This window comes from Capricornis sumatraensis, chromosome 8 (genome assembly GCF_032405125.1).
Source record: "Capricornis sumatraensis isolate serow.1 chromosome 8, serow.2, whole genome shotgun sequence".
Lineage (NCBI taxonomy): Eukaryota > Metazoa > Chordata > Mammalia > Artiodactyla > Bovidae > Capricornis > Capricornis sumatraensis.
The window spans coordinates 96,038,304-96,055,648 of NC_091076.1; positions in this window are offsets into that span (position 1 = coordinate 96,038,304).

The following is a 17,345-nucleotide window of genomic DNA, read 5'->3' on the forward strand; positions in this document are numbered from 1 at the left end:
TTAAAGTCATAATGAACGTCAGAAAGGCCAGCATGTGGTAAATGTATGCATCTTTGCACAATTATTATACAGCATAATGAGTAAGCCATTAATGGTTAATCAGGAATAAAAATGAACGTGAGAAACAGCTGATTGCAGAGATTTTTTTACTCCTTCCTTCCCTCCCCAGATTTTTAACTGAAAGTTTAGGGATAATTTCCCTTCAATTGTCCTTATAGTAGGATTTATCATGAAAAGAACTGGGATGAAAAGCTTTATGCACTTCTCCATGTAGATCTGGGCAGAAATTTGGAGTGCTCCTCAATGGTGAGGGCTGATAATAGAGCAGGCTGGGGGGAGTTTTCTGGAATGGGCAGTCAAAATCCCTTGCAGAAGATTTCTATTCCTGGAACCCAGATCCCATGATCTGGCAGCCATCTTGAGGGCGTGTCCTTAAGATCACAGGAGGTCAGAGCACCTCACAGCCCACACAAGCTGCCGCCCCTTTTTTGCCTTAACCACCCCATCAGGGACTTCCCTGCTGGTCCAGCAGCGAAGTCTCTGTGCTCCCAATTCAGGGGGCCCGGGTTTGATCCTTGGTCGAGGAACTAGATCCCACACACTGCAACTAAAAGATCCTATATTCCACAATGAAGACCTGGCACAGATAAATAAATAAAAATAAATTTTAAAAAACAAAACAATTTTCATTAAAAGACAAGACAAACAAAAAAATAACCCCATTGGGACAGCATGCCCTGGAGGAAGCTTGGTGCCTGGCCTGGGTTCACCAGGCTTGCAGGGAAAGCTGAGGGGTTCACAGATTGCTTAGTTAAGTGGGTGACAACAGATCACTTGTTACCCCAAGGAACAAGGAGTAAAGAGCCCAGGCAAGCATCCTGTCACCAAATGTCAATGTAGGAGGGGCCTGGGGAGGCCCCTAGTCAATGATGATGTCTTGTGGGCACGTGGACCATTCCTGGACAGGTCGTTGCAACTTTTCAAGATACATCAGAAATTGCCCTTCGATTAAATCTTTACAAGTGTGACTTATTAGATCCACTTAACTCTATGATATACTCCTGGGCTATTGGTCTGGTTTAAACTCTGGAGTAGTTCAAGCTAGACAGCCAGAAGAACTTCCTGGGATGGAGTTTTGAGACCTTGGGGAAAGAGGGGTGTGTCTTTGGGGTGTTCTGATGCTATCCTGCTGGCAGTAAGGGTTAGAGACTAGAAGATTCCTCAAGGAGTTTCAGAGCACCTAGCCCAGGACCACTGGCAAATGTTTTTTGATGGATAGACCCTCTCTGGGTCCTCTCTCTGACTCTGTGTAATGACAGCTCTGGGCAGGTCTGTGACTCTCATCCAAAGGCCTTGTGTTTTGCTCCTTGAGGGTTCCTTCTATCTAATGCTTGTTGGTCACCATCTTTTAACTTTCAGGGTTAAGGGATGTTTTATCAAAATTCCCAAAGTGTCCAGACAAACTATACCTTAAAATTTGAGAGGGTCCAACATGTCTGTTTGGATGCCTACTGTGCACAAGGCACTGGGCTACTTGGGAATCACTCAGTCCTGATCCCTTGAGAAGTTCACAGAGTCTAGCTAGTATATACCCTCATTGTGGTTTTAAGTCAGTTTCATATGTCCAATAAAGGTATTATGTTATTATATTGAGGCATCTTGATATACAGATTCTCTTAAAAGAGAATACTCCTAGAACTGGTGTTACCTGAAGCCTTCCTCCGCCATTGGTTGTTATCTATCATGACTCAGATTTTTCACTAATGGGATCAGAATGTGGTCCAAATATGGGGCCAACGGCTGGATCTCTACCAGGATGTAAGGCCAGGCTAGGGCAGATCCCCCGAACCCAGCAGGATACAGCAGCTCTTTCATGCCTGGTTTAGCTTAGAAATCCCACAGAGCTTATTCCTGATTTAAGAGCACGAGCCATGCCCAGGGAAGGACAGCCTGAGTGTAGTCTGGCTGTCCCAGGTTTACTTGTGGGCACTTGGGCAAATGCCCAGAGCCAGCCAGCCTCCATTTCAAGGATCTGTGATCTGAAGTGGCCCCGTAAACGGTAACCACAGTCTTTCTTATGAGAGCCTTCCTCACTCTGCAGCTCATGATGGGATTGCAGCTGTCATTGACTCAGCCAGTTTCACGTTGCATGAGACCTTGATCTCTGCACACATTGTGGAGCCAGGTGGCCTGGATTCAAATCCCAGCTCTGTGGTGTCCTAGTGGTATGAACTCAGCCAGGTTGTTCAGCCTCTCTGCCTGAGTTCCCTCTCCTAGAATATCAGAATAATGATGATACCTACCTCATAGGGTTTGAAAGAGAATTAAATGAATTAAGATTTGTAAAGTGCATAGAGCCTTGCAGGTAGCAAGTACTAGCTAAGGATTTAGATTTAAGAGACCTTTGGGACTTCCCTGGTGGTCCAGTGGTTAAGAATCAGCCTTCCAATGCAGGGGATGACAGTTTGATCCTTGATCAAGGAACTAAGATCCTGCATGCCCTGAGACAACTAAGCTCAAATGCCACAACAAGAGAAGCCCGTGAGCCCCAACAAAGACCCAGTGCTGCCAAAAAAAAAAGAGACTTGGCTTTCAAAATAGCTTAAGAAAATAAATAAGTAAAAGATCCTTAAGTACATCCTCTGTGGATTCATAAGCCCTTTATGTTGCATTTCACATCCAAGTTTGCTCTCCCATGGGATCCAGCCCAAGATCTGCATCACAGCTGTGTGACAGGCCCAGCAGGTGTGCACAAAGAGGAGAGAAAGTAGCCCCTTGTCCAGATGGTGAAACCAGGGAGTAGCGCTCTTACCACCCAACAGGGTCTCAAAATGTGGAGTCTCCAAAACCCACCTCAAATGCCAGGTGTGGAGTTTGTGAGTGCAAGTCGCCCATTCTCCAAAGGCTGCTTTGCCCATGCATCACCATTATTAGGTTCTGGGGAGTGGTGGGGTGCTTACTGGAGCACAGTGGGCTAGATCCCAGCCCCTCTCCACACAACTTCCTTTTGCCTGGTCTTCCATCACTCCCTCTTTGCAGGTAAACAAGGCCCCAAAACTGTGCAAAGTAGGACAAGAAAGGCCCCAGAACCCCATGACTTCACAGACCTGGCTTTTCTCCCAGGGTGACCGTGATGTCACACCTGCCCTCCCTGACCACGCAGCCCTTGAGGGGCACAGCTGGTCAGTTCCATTACACATGTGCCTGTGTGCCTGCCTGTGCCCACAGCCTCCCTGCAGGCCTCGCTCAGGCCATCTCGGCCAATACGGATTGCTCCCGCCCATTTAGACAACCAGGAGTCGCTTATGGAAAACCGTCCCAACGGAGGGATAACTCTTCGGCTGCGAACCACTGGGCTGGGAACTGCCTTTCCTCTCTGTAGCTGAGGCCCATTCTGTCAACCAGCTCCCAGCAGAGAAGGAGGTGCGAAGGACCCCACTGTTACCTTAGGTAATGTCGCTGCCCTTTAATACACCCCTGACTCTTCATCCTGCATCTTCTTAGCTGCATGATTTGGGAGCTGAGTGAGATTGGAGCTTGTCTTGTGGGGGAGGGAGGACCACAGACGATCAGCCTAAGCAGAGATCAGACTGTCCTAGGAAAACTTGCTATATTGCCTGCAGTGGGGTGGGTTTCGTTTCGACTCTTGTGTGCCCCATGGGCACAGTTGACCCCAGGAACCTTCACTGTTTTCTTCTCTTTGTCTATTGTGCTGGACACGTGATGGCAATGCAGAAATACGTGTTTGTGGATTTGTTTATTCATGGAGCAACGGTGTCTCGAGTGTCTGCAGTGGGCCAGGCAGAATGGGAGGCCCGAGGAGACTGGGATCTCTCCACCCCCTCTCCTGGTTTCCTCTGTGAAAGGTGATTTGTGATGCATTCTCCTCTCAGGGGCCACCCCTCTCCCAGCTGTGCCTGGTCCCCTCCCTGACTCAACAAGAGCATTTACTCAAGTCTGGCTAGTGAGAGTAAAAGTTTGGACCAGTTTCCAAGAAGCCGTTTGGCAGGATGTAAAGAGAGGCTATAAAATGTTGCTGCCCTGTGACCCAGAATTTTGCTTCTAAGAATCTGTCTTAAGGAAATGATGAGAAATACAAAAAAGAATAAAAACACTAAGATGTTCATCAAGTGTGTTAATCATCAAGAGTGTGTCCAACTCTTTGTGACCCCATGGACTGAAGCCCACCAGGCTCTTCTGTCCATGGAATTCTCCAGGAGGGGCTGACATTCCCTTCTCCAATGTTCATCAAAGGGTTGTTAATAATAGGAAATCTCAGAAGCAAGCTACACATCCAATCTCTGGGAAACAGTTACGTAGAATAGCAGGCAGCCATTAGAAAGTGATGTCTATGGAATTTTAAATTATCAAGAGAATATATCTGATAAAAGAGTAGGATATAAATTGCATATTCAAAATAATCTTGACTACTTTTGAAAATGCTTGGGGAAAACCTGAAAGAAAATATGTGAATATGTTGATAGTGAGGTTTCTGGTGGTAGGATTATAGGTAAGTACTTTATACTTTGCTGTACTTGATTACACATACATGTTGCCTTTTTTTTTTTTTGGCTAAGCCATGTGGCTTCTGGGATCCTAGTTTCCTGACCAGAGATCAAACCTTGGCCCTTGGCAGTGAGAGCACAGAGTCCTAAACACTGGTCCACCAAAGAAAGTCCCCATATGTTGATTTTACAATAAGAAAAATATTGTTTAAAATTAAGTTTTGTGGTACTTTTCTGGCAGTCAAGTGGCTGATACTCCATGTTCCCAGTGTAGGGGGCCCAGGTTGGATCCCTAGTCAGGGAACTAGATCCCACATGCCACAATGAAGATCAAAGATCCTGCTTGTTGCCACTAAGACCCAGCTCAGCCAAATAAAGAAAATATCAAAAATAAATAAAATTAAGTTTTGTGTATAGGTATACATGGATAGGCCGAGAGTGACAAAGAGAAAGCAAATGTTGGAAATACTAACAATTGGTGAGTCTAGGAAAAGAATATAAAGGTGCTGATTGTACCATTTGTACAATTTTCCTGTAAGTTGGAAATTTTTCAAAGTAAAAGATTGGGGGAAGGGAGAGTACAGGCCACCTTTGAACTCCCTTTTGGAATACTGGAAGTATAACCAATGCGATTTGACAGTTTCATTTGTTTTCTGTTGTGGGAAAATGGTCTTTGAATGTTGCAGGGGGTGGGGGAGATACTGGGTTTTGGTAGTTTTGGGAAGGACCCCCAGGGGTCAAGGCGTTTTGCAGAGCTGACCTGTGCCAGTGGCCCAAGCATCTCATGTGCTAGTTTGGCACCTTTGAGTTCTGCAGCTCGTGGGTGACTTTGCTAAGGCCAGGCCCTCCCCAACCCCATGCCCTGAATTCCATTCGTCCACCTTGCCATCATTCAGGAAGCTTGCTTAGCTTTTATTTCCCCCTTCTCCTGTTCCTATCCTCTCCTCTCCTGACTCCTTCCTGTCGGCATTTAGGAGGTTTAAGTGAGTCCCCTCTTTAAAGCAAAACAAATGCCCCCCTCAGTCCATCACCCTATTTCTGTCCTCCTCTTCCCAGACAGACTTTTTTTAAAGCATCATTGGCATTTTTTCATTTTCTCCCCACATACCTGCTCTCCTTAGCTGAATCCAAGCTGGACTCCACCCACTGTCTTTCAACTAAAATCCTTGTATTAGTCAGTGAGGTCAGGTTTATGCTGCAGTAGCAAAAAAGTCCCAAATTCCAGTGGCTTCACACCTCTGGCACCATCGCTTCCCTCATCGTCCAGCCTGATGGGTCATCTTCTAGTTCCTTGAAAATTCTCTGCAGTTTCCTGCCCCAGGGCCTTTGCGTGCACTGTTCCCCCTGCATAGACTGTTCCTTCCTACCCTCTCCCTTCACCTTGTTCACTTGTACTTGTCCCTCATGTCTCCATATAAGCGTCATTTGTTCAGGGAAGTTTTCTTTGACCCCCCACCCCCAAGACTAACAAGTGCCCGTCTTAGACTCATATGACCTGCCATCCTTTTCTTGTGACACTTGGATTGTCGACTGTCTCCTTCATGAGGCGCCTTCGCAAAAGTGAGGTCATGTCTGTGTCCCTGCTATGGTCCCAGACGCTGCACTCAGATTGCCCACCTTAATTACACATTAGAATCACCTGAGGAGCTTTTATTTCTTTGTCTGTGCTGGGTCTTAGAGGCAGCATGCAGGATCTTCCATCTTTGCAGCATACAGGATCTCTAGCTGCAGCATTAGTTAATTACACAGTAGAATCACCTGAGGAGCTTTTATTTCTTTGTGCTGGGTCTTAGAGGCAGCCTGCAGGATCTTCCATCTTCACTGCAGCATTAGTTGTCGCATGTGGGCTCTAGTTCCTTGACTAGGGATCGAATCTGGGTCCCCTGCATTGGGAGTTTGAAGTCTTAGCCACTGGACTACCAAGAAAGTCCCGAGAGTCACTCGAGGAGCTTTTAAAACTCATCATGGCCAGACCCTACCCCAGGCCATATGAACTCTAATTTGACGTGGGCCTAGCCAGCAATAGGTATCTTTGTACAGCACCATAGGGAATTTTAATGCACAAGGTTGAACCACCGACCTACATTGTGCTTAATACTCAACTTTTCTTGAATGAAGAAGTCAGTCTCTAAAAACTTAATCTCCCCAAACGCCTCCAAAAGACAGGAAGCTAAGAATGTTTAGCTAGGTTATAATATGTTAATATCATATTTCATGAAATTTCTTACATAATTTCAACCAAACTTCATTATGCATCTACATGGGACAGGCCCAGTGACTGGGAAGGGTGTGATTTATATCTACTATACAGACAAGAAGTTACTATAGGTAACTTTAGGTTTGCATGCATGCTAAGTCGCTTCAGTTCTGTTCCACTGTTTGCTACCCTATGGATCATAGCCCGCCAGGCTCCTCTGTCCATGGGATTCTCCAGGCAAGAACACTGGAGTGGTTTGCCATGCCCTTCTCCAGGGGATCTTCCTGACTACTTTCTCTGAATAGCCTTCCCCAGTCTGCAGTGAAAATTGCTCAGTCATGTCCAACTCTTTGCAACCCTATGGACTATACAGTCCATGGACTTCTCCAGGCCAGAATACTGGAGTGGGTAGCCATTCCCTTCTCCAGGGAATCTTCCCAACCCAGGGATCAAACCCAGATCTCCTGCATTGCAGGTGGATTCTTTACCAGCTGAGCCACCAAGGAAGCCCAAGAATACTGGAGTGGGAAGCCTATCCCTTCTCGAGGGGATCTTCCTGACCCAGGAATTGAACTGGGGTCTTAGCCTTCCCCAGGTGGTGGTAAAAATGGCCATCCGTACCTCTAGTCTTGTGTCTTGTTTAGTAGGGGTTTATAGAAAGATCTCAATAAATGTTCTACCAGAAAACAAAAACAAAACCTTCATTATTTTTAAGTCACAACTTAGACCTTCCTTCTTTCCTTATTATTCTCTCCCACTTGCAATCCAGTCTCCTAATCCTAGGTATAGAGTGTTCTGGTGATTTATCCTTATATTAAAAAGCAGAGACATTACTTTGCCAACAAAGGTCCATCTAGTCAAAGCTTTGGTTTTCCCAGTAATCATGAATGGATGTGAATTGAACTATAAAGAAAGCTGAGTGCCGAAGAATTGATGCTTTTGAACTGTGGTGTTGGAGAAGACTCTTGAGAGTCCCTTGGACTGCAAGGAGATCCAACCAGTCCATTCAGAAGGAGATTAGTCCTGGGTGTTCTTTGGAAGGAATGATGCTAAAGCTGAAATTCCAGTACTTTGGCCACCTCATGCAAAGAGTTGACTCATTGGAAAAGACTCTGATACTGGGAGGGATTGGGGGCAGGAGGAAAAGTGGAGGACGGAGGAGATGGCTGGATGGTATCACCGACTCGATGGACTTGAGTTTGAGTGAACTCTGGGAGTTGGTGATGGACAGGGAGGCCTGGTGTGCTGCGATTCATGGGGTCGCAAAGAGTCAGACATAACTGAGCGACTGAACTGACTGACTGACTGACCCACAGTTTGCACATGTTTATTTAAAGTGCCAGGATTACCTGGCCTTTGTTAGCTGCTCACAGAGCTCTGAAACCCGGGCTCCCAGGGCAATTGGTGATAGGTACTCAGTCCCCACTGGCAGGCTATCCACCCTCTGGCAAGCAAAGTTTCTTCCTGGACAAAGTTTGGCATACTCTTCACTCTCAAAGAGGTTTCTTTACCTGGTCATCAGGCAGCCCTGAAGAGGGATGCCTAGGCCCTACCAGCCTTTGGCTCTATCTGTAGAATATTTTATGTCATCATCGAAAACTGAAGGAGAGAGAACTAAAATGGTACCCAGTACTCAGAAAACCGAGGTTTGGCTTCATCTTGGGTCAGCCTCTAGAGGTGGGGTTATATATGCCCCACATTATAGATAAGGAAGCTGAAGCTCAGAATGACTGTTACTTGCTCAAGATCACACAGCCAATAAATTGCAGAACCAGATTTGAGCCCAGATCTTTCAGCTTCAAAGCCTGTTATTTCTATGACTCCCCCCCATTAATTTTTTAATTTCCAAGATTAAACTCTTCCTCTCTCCATGACACCTGCCTCTCATCCCCAGAAAAAGTTGCACACTGCTCAGACTTTTTTTTAGCATGGGCTCACTTCAAATCCACTTAATTTTGCTTCGTCATGGCTGCCCGGTTCTCAGCTGGTAGACTGGGAAGTAGGTCATGGCTGCAGGGACCACAGGCTCTGGCTGCTGTGAGGGCCAGCCTCTGGTTTCGGGGCTGGTCAGGGGCCAGACCTCACTGGGAGCATCACCCTCTGCTGGCCCTGCTCGGATCTCTCATCCCTGGCGCTGAGAAGCCGTCACAAACCTTCACATCATTGCCTTAGATTCTAGAATTCACTGTCACTGTGGCTGCTGGGTGAGGTGGTGTTTAGAGAAAGGAACATCAGGGTTAGGGTTAGGGCAGAAATTAATCTTCCCTCTCTTGCAGATCTGTGGGTGATTGGAGCTAGCTGATTGAAGGGGTTTGCCCACCATCATATGCCACTTTTTAGAAGAGAGGTACCAAGCCCCTTGACACCCAGCCATTTAACTGTCCCCTCCTTTATGTGACAAAATTATCTTCAGAAGCAATCATAATGGCCAGAAAAGAAACACAGATAATAAAATATTAAAAGTTTTTTTATCTAATGAGTTTTGATTCTTTGATTGTAGCCTGATATAATGATATTCTATGTAAATTATCATTTGTTACTAATAAGTGAACTTTAGTAAAAGCGAGACATCTGTAAAAGTTGCCTATACTTTAAAAACTATTAATACTAAGTCATACCACTGATATACTCTTTATTTTCTTGCTTAATTCTTTAGTTTTAAAAGTTACAACTCACAATTTTAAAAGAATAAATTTCCATTAAAAAAATACTCCACAAACTCAATAAAATATGTCGTGTATGGAGTAAACATTGTATGTACTAAGCAAAAATAATGTACTTTGCCGTTCACACTCAGTCTCACTGTTTTCAATTTTACTTACTTATTTTTTTGAGATCGATGCATTTTATTTTTTGCCTGTGGTGGGTCTTGTTGCTGCGCGTGGGCTTTCTCTAGTTGCAGTGTGGGGGCTTCTCACTGCGGGGGCTTCTCTTGCAGACACACAGGCTCTAGAATGCAACCTTCCGTAGTTGTGCATGGACGCAGTTGCTCCGTGGTATGCGGGGTCTTCCCGGACCAGGGATCAAACTGGTGTTCCTTGCATTGAAAGGTGGATTCTTAACCACGGGACCACCAGGGAAACTCTCACTGTTTTCAGTTTTAAACACAAAATCTCCAAGTGGCCACATGGAATGACAGGATTGGAAATAATTCAGCTTCTTTATGATCATGGTGCTGCTGCTGCTGCTGCTGCTAAGTTGCTTCAGTCGTGTCCGACTCTGTGCGACCCCAGAGACGGCAGCCCACCAGGCTCACCCGTCCTGGGATTCTCCAGGCAAGAACACTGGAGTGGGTTGCCATTTCCTTCTCCAATGCATGAAAGTGAAAAGTGAAAGTGAAGTCGCTCAGTCGTGTCTGACTCTTCGTGACCCCATGGACTATAGCCCACCAGGCTCCTCTGTCCTTGGGATTCTCCAGGCAAGAGTACTGGAGTGGGGTGCCATTGCCTTCTCCAGATCATGGTGCTACCACCATTCAAATTTACAACCTACTGCTTAAATGCAGATGTATTTAAGGTTGGAAATGCAAAAGTCTCCTGAAACAGGCTCGAAATGCTGAACTGTTAAGGATTTCTTCCCAACAGCCATATGGAGCCAACTCAGAATATGTTGAGGCCTACTGAGTAACTTGGAATTCTCCAAATGACTTCCACGGAGAAGATAAGGAAGGACTCATTTTTACATGTGCGAATTTGAACATACATATGTATTATTGACGCTCGAGATCATTGGCACCAGTTGTTCATAGCCTAGACCATAAAGACATTTTTCAGGGAGGAGAATGTTATCACTGATGTTGAGGATTTCCAACACATGATGCTCATAGGAAGCAGGCTGACTTCTCTTCAGTTTTATTATTGTTTTTGAATTCTCTACAGTTAGTCCACCCTTTTCTAGCTTGTCCTACGCAGCCCTCCCTCCACCCTAGGCATGGTCCCAGGATCATATCCAGGCCCTGGTCCTCCTGGTGGAGCTGAAGGGAGATGATGGAACATCTCTGGCAATCCTTCTAGGACTGAGGAAACTGAGGCAATGCTGGTGTGTTCAGAAAAGGTTAGTCTGCTTGCTAGATCCCAGGTCCCTAGAGCTTCTATCTGGACAGGACCAGCTTTCCTCACGCTCCTGAGAGTCTCTGCATCCTAACTTGTTTCTGATGGAACTTTTGTACTGTTATGTGTATTTCCTTTTGTGTGTGTGTATATGGTTTGAGGGTTTTTTTTTTAATTTCCTTTAAAAAAAAAAAGTATTTATTTATTTATTTGGCTGCACCAGGTCTTAGTTACAGTACGTGGGATCCTTAGTTGTGGCATGCGACCTCTTAGTTGTGGCATGTGGCATCTAGCTCCCTGACGAGGGATCGAAGCCTGGGCCCCCTGCATGGGGAGCTAGGAGTCTGCCACTGGACCATTAGGGACGTCCCTTTGTGTGTGCATGTGTGGGTGTGTGCTCAGTCGCTTCAGGCATATCTGACTGTCTGCGACCCCATGGACTATAGCCTTGTCCATGGGATTCTCCAGGAGTGGGTTGCCATGCCCTCCTTCAGAAGATCTTTCCAACCCAGGATCGAACCCGTGTGTCCTGTGTCTCTTGTACTGTAGGCAGATTCTTTACCACTGAGCCACCGGGGAAGCCCAGTCTCTGTGGATTTCCTTTAAAAGAAAATAGACAAGCAATAAAATGTTGAGGTTTGAGAAGGTTGACATGAGCAGTTGAGCTACAAAATGAGCTTGAACTAAATCCCAGCAGGTTTTTCTTAGGAATAATATTATCATCTCCAGCCACTTGCAGTAGATTTATTCTGAATTCAGAGAGGTTTCATTTGTTGTTTATACTTTGCATTATTCATTCGTTTCTTTAATTTATGAGCCTTGGTGCTCATTAGGATATTTCAGTGGGGTGTGTTGGATCTAATGATGCATGTATTCTTTTCTGCAGGGTAGTTTATGTTTTGGGTTTTACTTTAACTTTTAAAAACACAACCCTTTTTTTGGACAATTGCCCAAATGATACCAGACATATGGTTGAGAATGTGAGTCCTACAGGTGCCGCGTAGCCTTTTGCTTGCTGACAGCCACTGGCTAGAGATTGCAGGCAGCACAGAACAAGCATGGCTGGAGCACATCTCCATTGATGTTAAGTCAATCTGGAAACCTCTGGAAAATGGACGGCTGCTTTCTGAGCCTGTGGTATAGCCAAAGGCGCTCTCTACTAAATTAAAACAATGTCACAGGCAGAAGCTAATGTCTTGCCTTACTTGGCCATTGACTAGCCAGGTGACTTTGGGCAACTTGCTCAGCTTCTCTTTTGCCGCCTCTGCAAAGTGGAATCATCTCTTTACCAGACAGAAGATGGGCCCTGAGCCCGAGGGTGAGAACGGTCAGCCTCAGAGGCTCTTAGAAGGACTGCTGATCCTTCCAGATATTTAACAATCACGGGTTAATAATTGGGAAAAGCAAGGCTTCCCGGGTGGCTCAGTGGTAAAGAATCCATCTGCCAATGCAGAAGATGCAAAAGACACAGGTTCAATCCCTGGGTCAGGAAGATGCCCTGGAGGAGGGCATGGCAACCCACTCCAGTATTCTTGCCTGGAGAATCCCATGCACAGAGGAGCCTGGTGGGCTACAGTCCATGGGGTTGCAGAGTCAGGCACGACTAAGCACACACAGAAAAAGAAAAAAATAATAATAATTGGGGAAAACAAAGAGAACACTTCTATTTAGTAATCATGCATGTTTTTCTGCTTTTCTTGTTGGAAAGATGTAAGCGAGATTGAGGAGGTAACTGCATGCAGTGGCAGCCTCCCAGGGCTGACCTCTCTCTAGGGAAGGTCACTGTGCCCAGGACCCCTTTACCAGAATTTGAAAACTAATTGTTGTAGGGTTTGCCGATCTGCTTATTTATTTATTTACTTTATTTTTGTCCATGCCCTGCAACTTACACTATTTTAATTCCCTGACCAAGGATGGAAACTGGGTCCTCCCCTCGGCAGTGAGAGCACGGAGTCCTAACCACTGAACCATCAAAGAATTCCCTAGGGTCTGCTGACCTTAACAATTAATGATGTGCTGAGAACTGTCTCTTCAAAAAAGCATTCCATTCCCTGGGGTGACTCTGGGCCCCCCTCCTAGGTGCCATGATGCTGTCTCCTCTCTCAACCCCCGACCCCAACTGTTCCCTCTCCTTCTTGCCCCAACCCCCTCATTTTCCTCACAAACCTTTTTGCTGCTGCAGCCTTTTCTAATGAGGAGGTTCTGGCCAAGGCCTCTCCATGGCTTGGTTATGTAACCTGCTGCTGCTTCTGGTCCAGGGATCACCCTGAAAGGGGGTCAGAGGTGGGCACACAGCCAGGGCCAGTCTACTTACCACCCCCTTGGAACTTAGATGCAGTGCAGGAGTTTGGACTCTGCAGGAATTAACAGCTCCGCTTTCCCCAGAGCCAAATGTGCAGGGTGCATGCTTTTTGTTCTTTGTTAAATTCCAACTAGCAAGGCTGCCACAGAGAAGCCTGATGGGAGCTGTTCCCCTGATGTTGGCTCCTACTTGGCTTCTGGCCTCAAATCTCTCAGAGCTAGGCTCCCCCAAAATGTCTTGTCTCTGAAGCATCACCCCTTTGATCAATGATGTCCCTTTGCCTGGTGATGACCCCCGCTTTGCCTAATAATAACCCTGTCTCTATCCCTCACCAGCCCCAAGGAAGGAGATAGTCCTTCTAAGCCTGCCTTCCCTTCAAGTCTTAGCTCAAGCTCACCTTTTATTGAAAGGTGTTTTTGGATGTGGACCATTTTTAAAGTCTTGACTGAATCTGTTACAAGATTGCTTCTGTTTTGTGTCTTAGTTTTTTGGCCCTGAGGCATGTGGGGTCTTAACTCCCTGCCAGGGATCGAACCCTCACCCCCTGCATTGGAAGGCGAAGTCTTAACCCCTGGACCGCCAGGGAAGTCCCTCAAGCTCGCATTCTTTCCAGAGCCTCCTCGCACCTTCTCGACCCCTGGCTCTTTTCCGGTGCTTCAGCTTTGTCTCTGGCACCTATTCCATACTCAGCTCATAGAATCACAGACTCTTGGGACACAAGGCAATTTGCCTTCTCTCTTCTCACCCATGGCCTTGATCAGTATTTATCTCTTTGTCTCCCCTCCCAAACTAGGCCTCAAGAAGTCTTCCATCCTGGAGCCCCCACCCATGGGAGGCAGCATTCCACAAATGGAGTTGACCATAGAGTTGCTCTGAAATTACCCTGTGTCACTCAGTATTTGCCTGTGTATCCCTCTGGCCAGACTGAGTATATCCAAGGGCAGGGGCCACCTCTGCCCCCTGGTGGGGGCTGGTACCTGCCTTTCTCATATCTGCTCACTACCCTGAGTTTCCCCTAACTGCTCACCCACGGCTGCGCCAGTAGGATGGCTCTGTCCTGTTTAGAGCATCCTCTCCCTGCCTGACTCACCCTCCTGCCCAAAGGTTTGCCTTTGGGACTGCAGGGCATATGTACACATGCATGGGCACAGAGCTGATAGACACAGCCCTGAGCTCAGCATCAGTAATGCATTTTATACACTAAAAGCTGCTATAAACTTTATTTATGACACAACTGACATGTCTGAATTGGCTCCCAAATCCACCACCAAGCATGTGGTGATTGGTGAGCCTGTCACTTAGCCCACTTTTCTCTCTGTCTGTTAATAATAGATGCTTCTTACAGCCTCAGCTTGACAGCTTTGATTTAAAAGTCATCTTAAACGGAAGAGACTAATGGATGGGTCTGAATGTGTGCCTTTTAAAGCACAGCGCGTTGCTCTTAACTGAATTCTGTCCTTTGATTGGAACAGGCTCTCCCCTCCTTGCATCACTAACTACCTTTGCGCCCAGAGCAAATCGCAGGTGTGTTACCTGAACGCTCAGGAGGCAGCGGGAGCCACCTGGTTACATGGCGCATGCGTATTCGGGGTTGTCTAGTGGGTGTGAGATGCCCAGAGAGATGGTTCCGGTTCCATCTCTCCCCACTTGAGAGACCAGCGTTCTTCCATCCAGTCACCATTCAGAGTGGCAAAGGAGGCTTCCCTGTCCTGCACACGCCCACTCCTAGTCTGTAGATATGTGTGTGGTGTGAGAGCTCCTCCATGGGCCGTCATCACTGTGGCTTACGGGTCAGACTCTGCTCCTGCAGTCGCTTCCTCCGTCCAGCACAGACCACGGTCCATTACACTATGTCTCTGTGCTTCTCCAGTGGACAGTGCAGAGGGTGGGGCCATGGAAGGACCAGAGCTGTGGGGAGGAGGCCCCTCCACCTCTGCCCTGGTCTCCAACCCCATTCTCTCTGGAAAGGTGGTGGGTGCTGACAGGGGACAGAGAAGGGAGGAGGGGCCCCGCAGGGCACGTGGAGAGGATGTGGCCACCACACTGGGGCATCCATGTGCACAGTCGGACACAGCAGGCCACGTGGGCTTTTGTACCCTTTAACTTGAGTCAAAAGGAAGGTAACACCATGAAATAGCACTCTTTGGGACGTTCCTGATGGTCCAGTGGTTACAACTCCATGCTTCCACTTCAGGGGGGCTTGAGTTCAGTCCCTGGTCTGGAAGCTAAGATCCTGGATGCCATGCAGCATGGCCAAAAGGAAAATAGAAAATGTTCTGGAGGCAAGCAGACCTGATTTACACCCTGACTCCACCACTTTACCAGCTGAACCCTTAGACAGCACCTCAACGGAGGTTCAGAGCCATTGGCTGCCCCCTGGAGCTGTCAGTGCGGGCCTGCCCTAGGGTGGGGGAGACCACGCCACAGGGATGATGCCACATGGTGGGTGCGCCATCCATGTCCATTCCTTTCCTCTGTTTTCCCAGAATCAAGTTGTTATGAACATGCTGGTCCACATTAATGAGCAGACTTATTGGTAGTTTTCTGTTTGCTTCGGTAACAGACTACCACAGACTTAGTGGCTTAAACAAAGTAATTTTATCTGACAGTTATTTTATCTGTCAGATAAACACAGTTATTTTATCTGACAGTTGTGGAGGTGTCAGAGGTCTGACAGGAGTGTTACAAGGCTAAAATCAAGGTGATGGCAGGCTGCATTTCTTTCTGGATGGTCTAGGGCAGAATTTCTTGCCTTTTCCAACTTCCTTGGCTCATGGTCCCTTCCACCTTCAAAGTCAGCTTGACTGGTTGAGTCTCAAGTCCCATCACTCTGACACCACTCCCCAACCTCCATCTTTCACATGGGCCCTTGTGATTACACCTGGATAATCCAAAATAATCTTAAAGTCACCTTATTAGCAACCTTAATTCCATCTGCAACCCTAATCCTGCATAAAGTTTGCTGCATAAAGTAACAAGGGGATTAGGACGTGGAGGTAGACATCTTTAAGATGCCTTCATTCTGTCTAACATGTTAACTAAATGCAAACACATATTTTTACTTAATAGAAGATTACTAACTAATCTTTTTCAACAAGATCTGGAAGAGATGGGGTAAATATTTAAATTAAGATGCAAGTAATCTGAATCATATCTGTAATATCCTTAGTTTCATTACACTTTTTTAAAACTAGATTTTCCTAAATAAAATCAGATCCTTTGCAGCCCTTTTGCAGTATCCCATCTTGTATTCCTTCACCTAGAACTAGCCTTTAAATCACTGGTTTAAGGTGCTTAGACATTCTTTGTCCCTGGGATATTGCTTATCAATCAACATTTCATGGCCCGCTGGAAAGTACTGTCTGAACAATAAGCCACAGGATGAAAAGGAAAGCACAGTGCTGTTTAATTGCAAATGGTCTTTTACAAGGTGCTTTCTAATTCCTTTTGCTTTTTCTCTTGAGCTGAGGAATTGAAGTGTTGGTAACAGAGAATCGTATGATGTGGCTTCATCCTGAGTGTCCTTGGACCCTGTCACAGGGCAGGGATACCCACTCCCAAAATGTCCCTGAGGCCACACCTGAAGAGAGCCCTGGATTTCATGCACAGCCTGCATTAACAAGGGTTCCTCTGAGTGTTTCAGACTCTGGTGTCCTTTTTTTTCTTCAGTGGAAAGAGGTGTTCACTGATCTTTACTCTGTTCTCAGTGAACTCATTTTCTTGTATATTTGTTCATCCTGTGTGTAACTTGGAGGAATCAGATTATTTTCCTCCTCTCCAAAAGGTGGCTCAATGGTAAAAGAATCCCCCGTCCAATGCAGGAGATGCCTATTCAATTCCTAGGTCGGGAAGATCCCCTGGAACAGGAAATGGCAACCCACTCCAATATTCTTACCAGAGAATCCCATGGACAGAGGAGCCTGGCGGGATACACTCCACGGGGTCTCAAAGAGTTGGACATGACCAAGCAACTGAGCACAGGACACAGGACAGGAAGCACAGATCAGATGTCCTAGAACTGTAGGAGGGACTCTCAGAGAGCAGAAAGTAGAAAAACCTATGAAAAGGGATAAAGATGGCCTGTAGACTACAAGTTCCTAATTTAATGGCAAAAACATTGTGGTATTTTCTAAGGAAACAGAACTGCACTTGACTTGTATTATCAAATGTGTGGATGTGATGCTTGGAAAACAGTGTTTCTGCCTTACTTGGGGTGTCTTCACTGAAACGTGCTACTGACAGGTTTGAATCCTGGCTTCAACCCCTGACTAACTGTGTGACTTACAGCAAGT